Source organism: Gossypium hirsutum, chromosome D11 (assembly GCF_007990345.1).
Source record: "Gossypium hirsutum isolate 1008001.06 chromosome D11, Gossypium_hirsutum_v2.1, whole genome shotgun sequence".
Taxonomy (NCBI): Eukaryota; Viridiplantae; Streptophyta; class Magnoliopsida; order Malvales; family Malvaceae; genus Gossypium; species Gossypium hirsutum.
In genome coordinates this window covers 37,744,236-37,758,049 of record NC_053447.1, presented here as the reverse complement: position 1 = coordinate 37,758,049, position 13,814 = coordinate 37,744,236, and positions in this window count along the sequence as shown.

Genomic DNA, 13,814 nt, shown 5'->3' with positions numbered 1-13,814 from the left:
CTTCAACTCCAGCATGGGTGTTCCTCTGTAGATGATTTCAGAGGCTTGAAAGAGTAATTTGATAAATCCAAGGATTCGAACTTCTTCCCTGGTCTATCCACAAACTGCTTGGCTTCCGCAATTTCACCAAGGTCCTCAAAAATTATTGCGTCACTCTGCTCAAGTGAGTCTTCATCACTATCAAAATAACTATGGCGAAATATTGTGAACTCTTTCTCCACTATTGTTTCTATCAAATAAATGGCGTGAAATTATTCATTCTCATCAGCACATTTCAAGGTATTGAATACCTTGAATATGATATGTTGTTCATTTACGCTTATGGTCAGTTCACTTTTCTACACATCAATTAAAGTCTTGCATGTAGCAAGAAAAGGTCTTTCAAGAATAACTGGCACATCATGGTCAGCTTCACAATCTAAAATAAGGAAATCTACAGAAAAAATAAATTTATCTACTTTTAGCAGCACATCTTCAATTTTACCTTTCAGATGTGCATAGGAATGATCAGCCAGTTGCAACATAATCGTCGTAGGTCTTGCTTTCCCAATTCCCAGCTTCTTGAAAATAGATATAGGCATTAGATTTATACTCACTCTTAAATCACATAATGTCTTTCCAATATAATGGTTTCCAATTGAACAAGGGATACTGAAACTCCTTGGATCCTTCAACTTTGGAGGTAATTTATTCTTCAACATCGCTGTGCACCCTTCAGTGAGAGCAACAGTTTCAAATTCTCCTATTTTGTATTTCTTTGACAGTATATCTTTCATAAATTTCAAATAATTAGGTATCTATTCCAAAGCTTCCACCAATGGTATGTTAATGTGAAGTTGCTTAAGGACATCTAGAAATCTCTTTAACTGGGCTTCTTGTTTACAATTGTGGAATTGTTCAAGAAATGGTGGAGGTGGTTGTCTTTCAGGTTGCTAATGCAGTTTTGCTGTAGTATTTTCATTGGCAAAATGATTTGATTTTGCTACATCAATCTGTTGTTCAGCCTTTCCAGTTGCAGTGTAATTTTCAGATGTTTCTGAAATCTTTTCATAGATGCACTTTGAATTTCCCTCTTCTACAATGACATCTTTAACAATTTCATCCAGCTAAGTCCCACTTCTGAGAGTGATTTCATTACAAATCTTCTTCCCTTGTGATCTCAAATTCTCGGTATTACTTGACAAAGCTCCTTGAGGTCTCAAATTTAAAGTATAACCAGGTAGTGCACTGATGGCATTCTATCTTGAAGCATTGCTAAAATTCCCTGCACCTTGATTATTCTAGCTAAATTTTGGTTGTTGCTTCCACCCTAGATTGTAGGTGATAGAATAGGGGTTATTATTCCTATTGAAATTACCCATGTAAAACATAGATGTTGGGTTCAATGGGCATTCGTCAAACCCATGGTCTTTGCCATAATAAACACATGATAGCTCAACTGATTTCATCTCTTGAACTGCAGTGGGCCTCTTCATTGTTTTGATCATATTAGTTAAAGATGATACTTGGGTAGTCAATGAAGTGATTGCACCAAGTTCCATGGTGCCAGTAGTTCTCCTACCAGTCCCAATTCGCGTGGTAGGATATTGATAATCATTATTGGCAATTCGTTCCAAAATCTCATAAGCTTCCTTATAAGATTTATCCAACAAAGTATCATTGGTAGAAGCATCAACTACCATCCTTGTACGTGCATTCAACTCAATATAAAACATCTCTATCTAAGTTTAGTGCTGAAACCCAAGCATCGAATATTTCCACAGTAATTCTTTAAATCTTTCCCAAGCTTGGTACAGTGTTTCATCTTCTGATTGTAGAAAAGACTTGATGTCATTTCTAAGCTTAGCATTCATGTTTGGTGGATTATACCGTACTAAAAAACTCTGACAAAGGTCATTCCATGATGCCACTATCCCTAATGATAAAGATTAAGCCACACTCTTGCTAGATCTCTCAAAGAATATTGAAACAATTTAAGCCGCAAGGTGTCTTTAGGAACACCCTATTGTCTAAATGAGTCAAAGACTTCTAGAAAAAGTCTTAAGTCTTAAGTGAAGTCTTGGATCCTTATTTGGTGACCCACTGAATTGTTCAATTGTTTGCAGTATTTGTAATATTATTGGTTTCAATTCAAATTGCTGAGCTTGTATGTGTGGTCTGACTATCCCTAGATTCAATTCATCAAAAATTGGCACAACATGCTCTCGAATTGGCCTGTCTCAGTCATTTATCACACGATGAATAGGAAGATCAACATCTTGACCATTTGGATTTAATGGATCATTCCTGTCCCTAGCCATGCTACACACTTCTTTTCTTCTTCTTCGCAAAGTTCTCTCTATCTTTAGGTCAAAAGGATACTATTCATTAGCATAAATGTCTCTACTCATGCACTAACGACAAACCTGTAGAAATTAAAAATAACTAAGTTAAATAAAACAAATGGAATTAGTAAAATAATAAAACCAAATTTCACCAAATTTTTTATCCTCAAAAACGGTGTCAAAAACTTGTCGTGTGTTAATATGATATGCGAATTGTGCAAGTATACTCATCGGTTCAAGTAATAAAGTGATAAGTGAGATCATCTCCACATGGATTGAATAGGTATAAAATGGTTAGGTTATTATAGTAAAGTGAGATTATTGCTAAGGCAAAAACAATAATAGTGCAGTGGCAATTAGGAGAATAATATTGTATAAAATGTTGAAAACAAACAAGTAAACAATTAGGGATTTGAAAATAGAGATGCTACAGAAAATGTTAAAGAATCTACGATGTTGACGCGAAAGGTTGAGATTACTAAGAATCTACCCTTGTTAACCAAATATGCCTCAACAAAATCAATCTTATTCTACTAGTCGAAAAAGATCTAAATTGACTTGCTTCTTTCGAGACCAAGACCTCAAGTTACCTTGCCTAAAGCGATATATGTCTATAGGCCTTTAGCACAGTACGCAGCATTGTTTTGTTTTCCTTCTGTATGAAACGCTGCTCTATCTGTAGAGATTGCTACAAGTATTCAGTCGAATATTTGCTCATATCGTTCAATTTCGATCTAACTAACCTAACATATTCAGTATTAGATTAATTTCATAAACATGCTACACATTCATCTATGTCTAGAGATTATACGCATGCAATTCTTAAATAGCAATCCCAACCCTATGAGATTAACTCATGGGTTGGCAAATAACATTCAAATTTAGAATAGCATTCAACATCATTCTTCTCAATTCAATTCACAAAACAATAAAGAAATAAGTAAAAGAAGAACTTCAGAAACATGGCTTTCGCCTATCCAGCCCCACAGCTTTGGCGTCCCAATCTAATGTTGGAAAAGACGAATTACCTTCTTCTTCTCCCTTACAATTCTACCTTGTTCTCAACCATTATCCTGTACCCCCATCCAAGGATCGTTTTTTAAATTGTCTCATCAACCATTTCCTTTTTTTTCTTTTTCTTTTTAGGTTTTATATCTCTTCCTTTAGAGTAGGCCCACCATCCCGTGATCCCATGATATTTTTCCTTTCTTTTAGGCTGATTTTTCTAGTATACGTACAATAAGGCTGATAACGGTTAAGTGTTGACTAGGTCTCTTTCTGGCATTGCCATGACATTTGTGTTAGCAAACTATCTAACCTTTTGCGATGACAAACCTTCACTCATATACTTTTTTTCCTTATTCTTAACCTGCCACACAATCAACAAACAAATCCATCCCCCAAACAATTAAAAGTAACATATAATAACATTTAAGCACAGTTCAAGCTCCCTAATGTAATGCCCTAAAAAATACTAATATAATATCCTAAAATGCAACTAAAATGACCTAAATACATGAAAATTAACCAAGTCTAAAGGCATGACATATAACTCTTTTCAACCTATGTCGCGACACTGAAGGCATTTTTTACTTTTTTCATTTTGCTCTCTACGTTGCGACATCGGATCTCCTATGTTATGACATAGCTTTCAGGATTGGCCCGAAATGCCTTCTAATGTTCTCCTGTACATTTACGAAGTACATTAGCTCTCCCTTAGGCCTCATTCGGCCCTTAAGGTCAATAAAAGACACGATTTGCACATTTTATTGAATGAAACTAAAACTAAAGAAACTCAATTAAAACATAACTAAAATGCTTATATTCAAGCTCCTTAAATGTGAAAACTAGTTTAATCCACTACACTGAATTATGACAGATCAAGGCCTGACAACCCTGGGAATTCATTAAGGTGAGAATTAACCAAAAATTGGTATGGCCCATCTATGAACACCTTCACCCCAAATCAATCTGGACTGTGAGGTCGGGAGATAAGTAGTCATTACCGACTTGTTATTTGAGTAGAATATTAGAAGATCCTACTAGGGTAGCGACTAGTTGATTGACGGGGAACCCGAAGCGACAGGTGATAAGGATTACCGAAGTGAGCTAATCACCCATAATCATGTACGATTATTTATATTCTTCAATCTCTTGAATTTTTTTTCTTCATGTTATTTTAATTTTATTATTATTAAAACCCTAAAAACTTCTTTTTATTTTATGTTCTTACTATAACTAAACTAAAGTACAAATTAGATCTTTCAGTTTTTAGGTTAAAATTGATCTCATATCACAGGGCTAGAACTTGAGTCTCGCGTTTCGTGCTGCCTTAGGTGATCCTTTCTTGCAAACACACCTAAGTTTGTTTAACCACCAACAATTGAGGATTCAACTAGAATTCCTCCAAGGCACCAATTTTGATAGGCTTTTCCAACAACTCTTTGAATCAGGCAAGTTATCGTGGGCTAAATAATCCCCATCTAATTAATATACGTCCATGAGACTCATCTTGTGCAATGGTCTTAGGCTTTGCACTTTGACCTGTGACATTCTTCCCCACCCATTCTTGTAACGCCCTCGTTGCGTCTTAAGAATGGCACTAACTTGATTCGCCTCAGAACTCTCTCGTCGCCTTGGCTCCTTCTCGACTAGTATTGCTATCAATTTGTCCCTTCTTTAGGAACCTTTGCCTCAGCTTCCGTTTTCTCTTAATTGAAATTGTTGCACTCATTGGTATTTCTCGTTGGCAAGAAGTCTCCGCTCTAACTTGCCTCAATTTTTACTTGCTCCGATTTGAATCCTCTTGATTCAAACTAATTGGCTTCGAATTGCCCACAGTCTCTCAACCTTCTTGCTTAAGAACTTTCAGTGGTTCCCTATGATCTTGCCAAGCTAACAAGTTAGAATTCAAAACACTACCAAAGTGTTCAAATGTACCTTACTCATAGCAATTACTAGTCCCGACTGTTTTTGCATCACTTCTTTTTTCTCAAAGTCCGATACACAACCCACCTTACCCAAAGGTGGTAGCTCCACAATTGACTCTCCAGTCATCATATCGATCCATTGTACCACTAACATTTTTGAAGAGGCTTTATGTAACAGCCCGGTCTTTAGTGGTGTTAGAAATAATGGTTTCGGGGCCACAAGTCTAATGAGTAAGTTCGTAAATATTATTATTTAATATTTATGAGTCAAATATGGTATTACAACAAATTTTTTTTTTGAAAATTTATGCTATTCGAATAAACAATTAGGTTCAAGTGGTAAAGCCACTAAAGTCAAGTGGTTTTTGAAATGATGTATCAGGACCTTGCTCCTATAACTCGAGCCGTAAATATTTTTATAAATACTTATGGAATGTTATTAAGTTTGTATTAAAGTTTCGTTGAGAAATTTTAATCTTTAGATAGTTACTTAAGCAAAAAGGACTAAATAGTAATAGTTTAAAAAGTCAATCGTTATTAGTTTAAAGATGTTAATTGATTAAAGAAACATAATTGGATGGCCTTAATGTATAAATTACCCATTCTTAACATACTGTACGGTTTAAGCTTTAAACTATTTTAATTTTGTATGCTTATATGTTATTTTTTATTATTAAAATAAAGTAAAAAAGGTTAAAAAATAAGAAAACATGATGTTTTCTTCTTCATTTTTTTTATTCATCATTGAACCTCCATGGAAATATACTCAAGGTTCAGCCACGGTTATATCTTTGCATGGTAAGTCATTTTTCACCCGTTTCTTTTAATTTTTATGTTTTTGAGATCGTTGCAATTAGGTCCAGCTAGCCCGTACCTTCGTTTTTGAAACTCTTAAAGATTTTGAATGTTACAATTAATGAATATTTTTTATATTAGATGTTACACGATGAATTTTAAGTATTATTTGTTATTTATAAGTATTTTCTTAAGTGAATTTTGATGAATTTAATTATTAGGGATTAAATTGTTGAAATAGTAAAAATACAAGGATTTAATGTTAAATAATAGAAAATATGGGTTGTATTGGATGCTATTAACATTCGGCTGGTATGGATTTTCAATAGAATTGGTTTATTTGTGTGATTAGGACATAGGGACTAAATTGAATAAAAATGAAAACTTGAGGGTAATTTTCTAAAAATATAAAAATGACTAAATTGCAAAAAATGAATTGGTTTTATTGTCTAAATTAATGAATTGAATGAAATTATTAATTTAGATCGAGAACGAGTGAAAAATTGAGGAGAAAATTAAATTACCAAATAGCCCTTGTACCTAATCTTTGCTGCAAATTAGCTAAGTAAGTTCATATGAATGTTTATTGTGTTATTGTTATCTAAATTGAATGTCATGCTATGTTATTCTTAATGAGAATGGATTGATATATATAAATGTATCAATGTTTGACGAATTGACAGTTAATGAGTCCCGGTTGAACCTTAGAATTCGTAGGATACAAATGACATGTCATTACGATTTTCATGTTTCGGGTACTGGTCTTAAATGTCCTACCAATGGCTAAGGTACTACATTTGTTGCGGATACTCTACAGCTCATGTGAGCAGTATCATGTAGCTTACATTTCGGCCCACAGCTAGTGTAAACAGACCCATTTCATAGCTCGTGTAAGCAACGATGTAAAGGAAAGGAAATGTTACAGTTATATGTTTAGCACACTTCATGTGAGCTTTCCCGTGTATCTGATGATATTCTAAATGGTTCAACGGGCATGAAAAGGAAAGGAACAGTAAATGTTCAAATGAACTATATCATGTATTTATAAAAAGGATTGAAAATGTAAGCTTTAGCTTGGCATTATGCATATGTTCATGGAAAGGTTAAATGATTCAAATGAAATATGTTCACATGGAAATGGATCATCATATGTTTAATTCAAGTAAATTATGAATGTACGCACTAACTTGTGTATTGATGAAGATATTTAGGCTTGTGCCAAGCTTGTGGTTATGGTTGATTTTTATGCTTATGCTTTGTAATATGCAAATGGAACGGGTAAGAAAAGGGAATGAAACTGTAAGTTCATAACTGGGATATATTCTGATGATATAAAGAATTGATGAGTTAAATGATGTATTTACATGTGAGCAATCTACTTATGTTGTGGATGAATCTACCTATATAATGGATAAATACATTAACTCGTGAATTGATAATGTTGTTTAGGCTTATGATAAGCATTGGGAATGGAGTGGAAAGTAAGTAAATAGAAAGGTCCTTAATCATATAAAAAAGTTGATGATTGTATATTATGTCTCCAAAAATCCTATCATGTTATGAATGATAAATATATGTGACATTGATGAACTTAGTCATTTGTGAGTTGATGGTTAAATAGATTTATGAATCTTATGGCATTGGTATAGTTTATATTTATTCTATAATGTTCATTATTGAAATGGAATATTATGTTTAAAGTTTACATTATCCTACAAAGCGATCATTGCTTACATAGTTATTTTTCCTTTACTTTACAGATTATTGGAAGCTTGACGTAACACCCCTAACCCGCATCCATCTCCGGACTAGGGTTACGGAGCATTACCAGAGTTTTTATTTCAAAACAATAATCATAGCAAAATAAATCCATAACATGCATATTGTCCCTTATACGAGCCTTCGAGGACCAAAAAACACATTAGAAACAAGTCGAGACTAAATCAGGAATTCATAGAATTTTTTAGAAAATAATGAAAATTTTCAACACTGCAGGGGTTACACGGACAAGGGACATGCCCGTGTGGATATTCGAAGTAGGGACACACGGCTGTGTCCTAGCCCATGTCTGTGCCCGTGTAAATCACTAACTTGCATCACACGGTCAAGTCACACGCTCGTGTGCTAGGCCACATACCCTTCGAAATAGCCTCACACGTTCATGTGCCAGGTTGTGTTCTAGACTGTGTAACTACCTAACTTGCAACCCTTTGTATGCTACAGGGGACACACGGCTGTGTCGTCTAGCCGTGTGTCACATGCGGCTAAGACACATGCCCGTGTCTTCGGCCGTGTGGACAAGAATTAGGCCATTTTCAAGCCAATTCTTTCACCCAAGTTTTGCACACTTGTGCAACTCAAATGCACCCAATTCAAGCTCCAAAATTGTACCTAAAATATGAATAAACAAGCTTATACAATATGATAATAATCCATACACCAATATGCCCTTAGGCACCTCAAGTTACATGACATTAAATGAGTCCAAACACAAGCATAATATAGTCATTAATAACTTAATATTTGCAATCCAAATTCAATACCATTTCATACCACATTTTCCGCATTCCAAACATACCAAAAATGATCATTCATTTTATGTATTTACTTGACCATTTCAACACAAAACATTCAAGTACCAAAATGACAAAACATTAGCCATCATAAAGTCACATATACATACCAAAACATATTGACTATAATATCAACCAAAACACCTATACATGCCATTATAACCAAGAATTAAAAATGTCAAAATCTACCGATATAGCAAATGGATAGTGTGATAGATCTCCGACGACTTTGCAACCTGATCAAGCTTTTGGTTAACTACAAACATAGAAAAACAAACACAAGGTGAGCATGTCATGCTTAGTAAGTCTGCAACATATATAATATGAACTTGTCAATACAGTACAAAATCTCATGACACCTATAATTCAATCCAACATAACAATAGCTAATATTTAAGCTTAAACATATGAAATTACGACATTCATTGTCACAAAAGTACACAATTCCTACCTTCCAACATAATAAGCTTAATTGCATTGAAAACTCTTATCGAAGCTCACACGAAGTGATGATACGATGGTTGATACCATCCCTTTGCATAATTTGATAGCCGAAGCTATCCCTTTTCGGGATTCGATAGCTGAAGCTATCCCTTTTCATAGTTTTGATGGTCGTCACCATCCCTTTTCATTGTTTAATAGTCGTAGCCATCCATTTTCATAATTTGATAGCCAGAGCTATCCCTTTCCATAGTTTGATAGCTAAAGCTATCCCTTTTCATAATTTTGATTCTTGTCACTATCCCTTTCCATAATGTAATAGCCAGAGCTATCCCTTTTCATAGATCGATGGTCGTCGATACGCCGTTAGATTTTTCCATCGAAACAAAATTTGATATTATACCATAATAGCATTCAAATCATAATTTATAAATTCTATTTAAATGTACGAACTTACCTCAAAGATAAAAGTAGAAATGAAGTCAATTAATCGGAAACTTTTTCTTTGCCTCGGTATAGAGCCGTACGTGGTCTATCTTGATCTAAATGAACAAATTCAATCAATTTAACAATTATTCTATTCAATTTAATCCAAATTCACATTTTTTAAAATTACACTTTTGCTCCTAATGTTTTGATTTCTTTACAATTTAGTCCTTAGGCTCGAAAAATAAAGTTCATAGCAGCCCACACATTTCATTATTTCACAATTTACACCATAAATATTTCTTATTTTTCAATTTAATCCCTAAATGATAATTTCATTAAAAATCACTTAATAAAAAACAACTAGCCATTTTCTTTCATCAAACATAAAAATATATATATACATCCATGGTAAATCCCTAGACTTTTAAAAATTTTGCAAATTAGTCCCCGGCCTATCTAGATTAAGCTACAAGGATCTCGAAAACATAAAAATAATTAAAAATGAGATCAAAATTTACTTACATGAACCAACAAAGCTTGTCGAAATTTTAAGAACCTTAAATGGTTTCTTCACCTTCAATTTGTTGTGATGAAGCACTTGGAAAAGATGAGTAAGTTTTTATTTTATTTAATTTTAACCTTTATTTACTTAATTACATTTATAACCTTTAAAAAATTCAAAAATTTCATTAATACCAAGCCATGAACATCCACTAACCCTATAAATGGCTTAATTACCACATAAGGACTCTTACAATAAATTTCTATAGCTATTTAATACATTTTACTACTAGAACTATAGTTTTGCACTTTATGCGGTTTAGTCCTTTTTATCAAATTAAACATGCAAATGGTAAAATTTCTTAACGAAATTTTTATACTATAATACTATCATACTGTAGACATTAAAATAATAATCTACGTCAGATTTGTGGTCCTTAAACTATTGTTCTAATTTCACTAAGAACGGCTATTACAACTCTCCCCCTATAAAGAAATTTTCGTCCGTAAAAATCTTACCAGAAAAGAGATTAGGATATTGATTTCTCATAGCTTCCTTGGGTTCCCAAGTGGCTTCCTCTATACCGTGACTTTACCAAAAAAACCTTTACTAAAGCTATATTCTTATTTCTCAATTATTTAACCTCTCGAGTTAAAATCCTAATCGGTTCTTTGCAGTACAATAGATCCAACTGAAATTCAACATCCGTCGGTGAGATAACATGTGAAGGGTCAAATCGGTACTGTCGTAACATAGATACGTGGAACACGTTATGAATCTTTTCTAACCCTGACAATAAAGCTAATCGGTATGCTACTGGTCTGATTCTTTAAATAATCTCATGATGCCCGATAAATCGTGGACTTAACCTTCCTTTGCGACCAAAACAAATAACTTTCTTCCAGGGCAATACTTTCAGGAATACTCTATCACCGACTTGAAATCCAATGTCTTTACGTTTCAAATCCGCATACGATTTTTGACGATCTGAAGCAACTATCAAAATATCTCGAATTAATTTCACTTTTTATTTAGTCTCTCGAATCAAATCAACCTCGTGAATCTTTTTCTCACTGAGCTCAGTCTAATATAATGGAGTTCGGTATTTACAACCATACAAAGCATCATACGGTGACATCTTTATACATAACTGATGACTATTATTGTATGCGAACTCAACCAATGGTAAATATTTCTCCCAATTTCCTTTGAACTCTAACACATAACAATGAAGCATATCCTCAAGCATCTAAATTACTCACTTAGACTGACCATTGGTCTTCAGATGAAACGCAGTACTAAAATGCAACTGCGTACCTAGAGCTTCTTGTAGCTTGCTCTAAAATCACGATGTAAACCGTGGATCTTTATCTGAAATAATAGAAACTGCTACTCCATGCAATCTGACAATCTCAGCAACATATAGCTCAACTAATCTTTAAAGAGAATAAGATATACGTACTAGAATAAAATGTGTATACTTCGTCAGACAATCAACGACAACCCAAATTGCATCTTTCTTTCTTGGAGATAAAGGTAAACCCGATACGAAGTCCATTGTAACTAGCTCCCATTTCCATTCTAGTATCATCACTAGTTGTAACAACCCTAAAGGCACCTGATGTTCAGCTTTAACTTGCTGACATACTAAACATCTTGATAAAAACTCAGAAATTTCTCGTTTCATTCCTGGCCACCAGTACATCTACTTCAAATCACTATACATCTTATTACTTCCCGGATGAACAGAAAAACTACTATTATGAGCTTCATGCAAAATTTTTTGAATGAGCTCAGGACTCTTCAGTACACAAATCTATTGTAAAAACATCAGACTAGCTTTCAACTCTGCTAAAATTGAACCATTATCAAATAACATCAATCGCATATTCATCGCTCGTAAAGCAAATAAAGACTTTCTATTCAGAGCATCAGCAACCACATTCACTTTACCTGGATGATAATCAATAATCAAATCGTAGTCTTTCAATAAATCGAGCCACTAGTGCTGTCTCAGATTCAAATCTTCTTGTGACATTAGATACTTCAAACTCCTATTATTAATAAATATATGACACTTTTCGCCGTACAAATGGTGTTGCCAAATCTTCAATACAAATACAATAGCTGCCAGTTGTAAACCAAGTTGGATAATTCTTTTTGTGCGGCTTTAACTATCTAGAAGCATAAGCTACTGCTTAGCCTTCTTGCATCAAAACACAGCCTAAACAATTTAAAGAAGCATCATTGAAAATCACGAAGTCTTTACCAGACTCAAGCTGAACTAACACTAGTGCCTCAGTCAATAGCGCTTTCAACTGATTGAAACTTTGCTGACATTTCTCAAACCACTCGAACTTCACATCGTTTTGCAATAATTGAGTCATCAGTGTAGCAATCATCGAGAATCCCTTAACAAACTTTCTATAATACCCAGCTAGTCCTCGAAAACTTTTGACTTCGAACACATTTCTCAAAGGTTTTCAATCAATAATAGTGAAATTTTGCTCGGATCAACTCTGATGACTTCGGCTGGTATAATATGTCCCAGAAAACTGACTTCTCGTTGCCAAAATTCACATTTGCTAAATTTGGCAAACAATTTTTTATCACACAGGGTTTGTAATACAATTTTGAAATGTTCGGCATGCCGAGACTCATCTCTTGAATAAATCAGAATATCGTCAATGAATACTACCACCAACTTGTCTAAATACTATCTGAAAATTCTATTCATTAAATCCATAAATACTACAGCTGCATTAGTTAAACCAAACATCATCACAAGAAATTCATAATGTCCATACCTGGTCCTGAATGCAGTTTTCGGCACATCCGAATCTTTAACTCGCAGTTGATAGTAGCCAGAGCGAAGATCAATCTTCGAAAATACTATTGCACCTTTCTCTTGGTCAAACAGATCGTCAATTCGCAGCAATGGATATTTATTCTTGATCGTAACCTTGTTGAGTTGACGGTAGTCAATTCACAATCTCATTGATCTATCCTTTTTCGTCACGAATAGAATAGGTGCACCCCAAGGTGAGAAACTGGGTCGAGCAAAACCCCTATTTGTCAATTCTTGCAACAGTGCTTTCAACTCTTTCAACTCGGTAGGAGCCATTCTGTAAAGTGCTATCGATATCAACGATGTTCCCGACACTAATTCAATAGCAAACTCAAGCTCTCTAATTAGTGGTAATCCGGGTAACTCTTTTGGAAACACATCAGGATACTCACAAACCACAGACACTGATTCAATTTTCAACTCAGATACTTTAGAATCCAATACATATGCAAGGTAAGCGTCGCAACCTTTTCTCACATATCTCTGTGCCGACATAGCTAAAATAGTAATAGGCAACCCACTCAAATTGTCTGATTCAATTTTAAGTGTCTCACCATTCTGAGATTTCAATACAGTAAGCTTTCATCTATAGTTCACAATATCATCATGAAGAGTCAACCAATCCATGCCTAAAATCACATCAAACTCATCAAAAGGAAAAAGCATCAAGTCAGCCCAAAAATTGTAACCCTGAGTCATCAAATGATAGTTCTTGCAAACTTTATAACACGTATTGAACTAGGGGGTTTGACATTTTAACTATAAATTCAGTGGACTCAACAAGTAATTTCTTACTTGACACTAGATTCGAGCATACATATGAATGTGTGACTCACACAGCTAAGGGACACACCTGTGTCTCAGGCCATGTGGACATTCAAACTAGGGACACACAGTCGTGTCCCAGCTCGTGTCCGTGCCCATGTAACTCACTGACTTGGGCCACATGGCCAAGTCACACGCCTGTGTGCC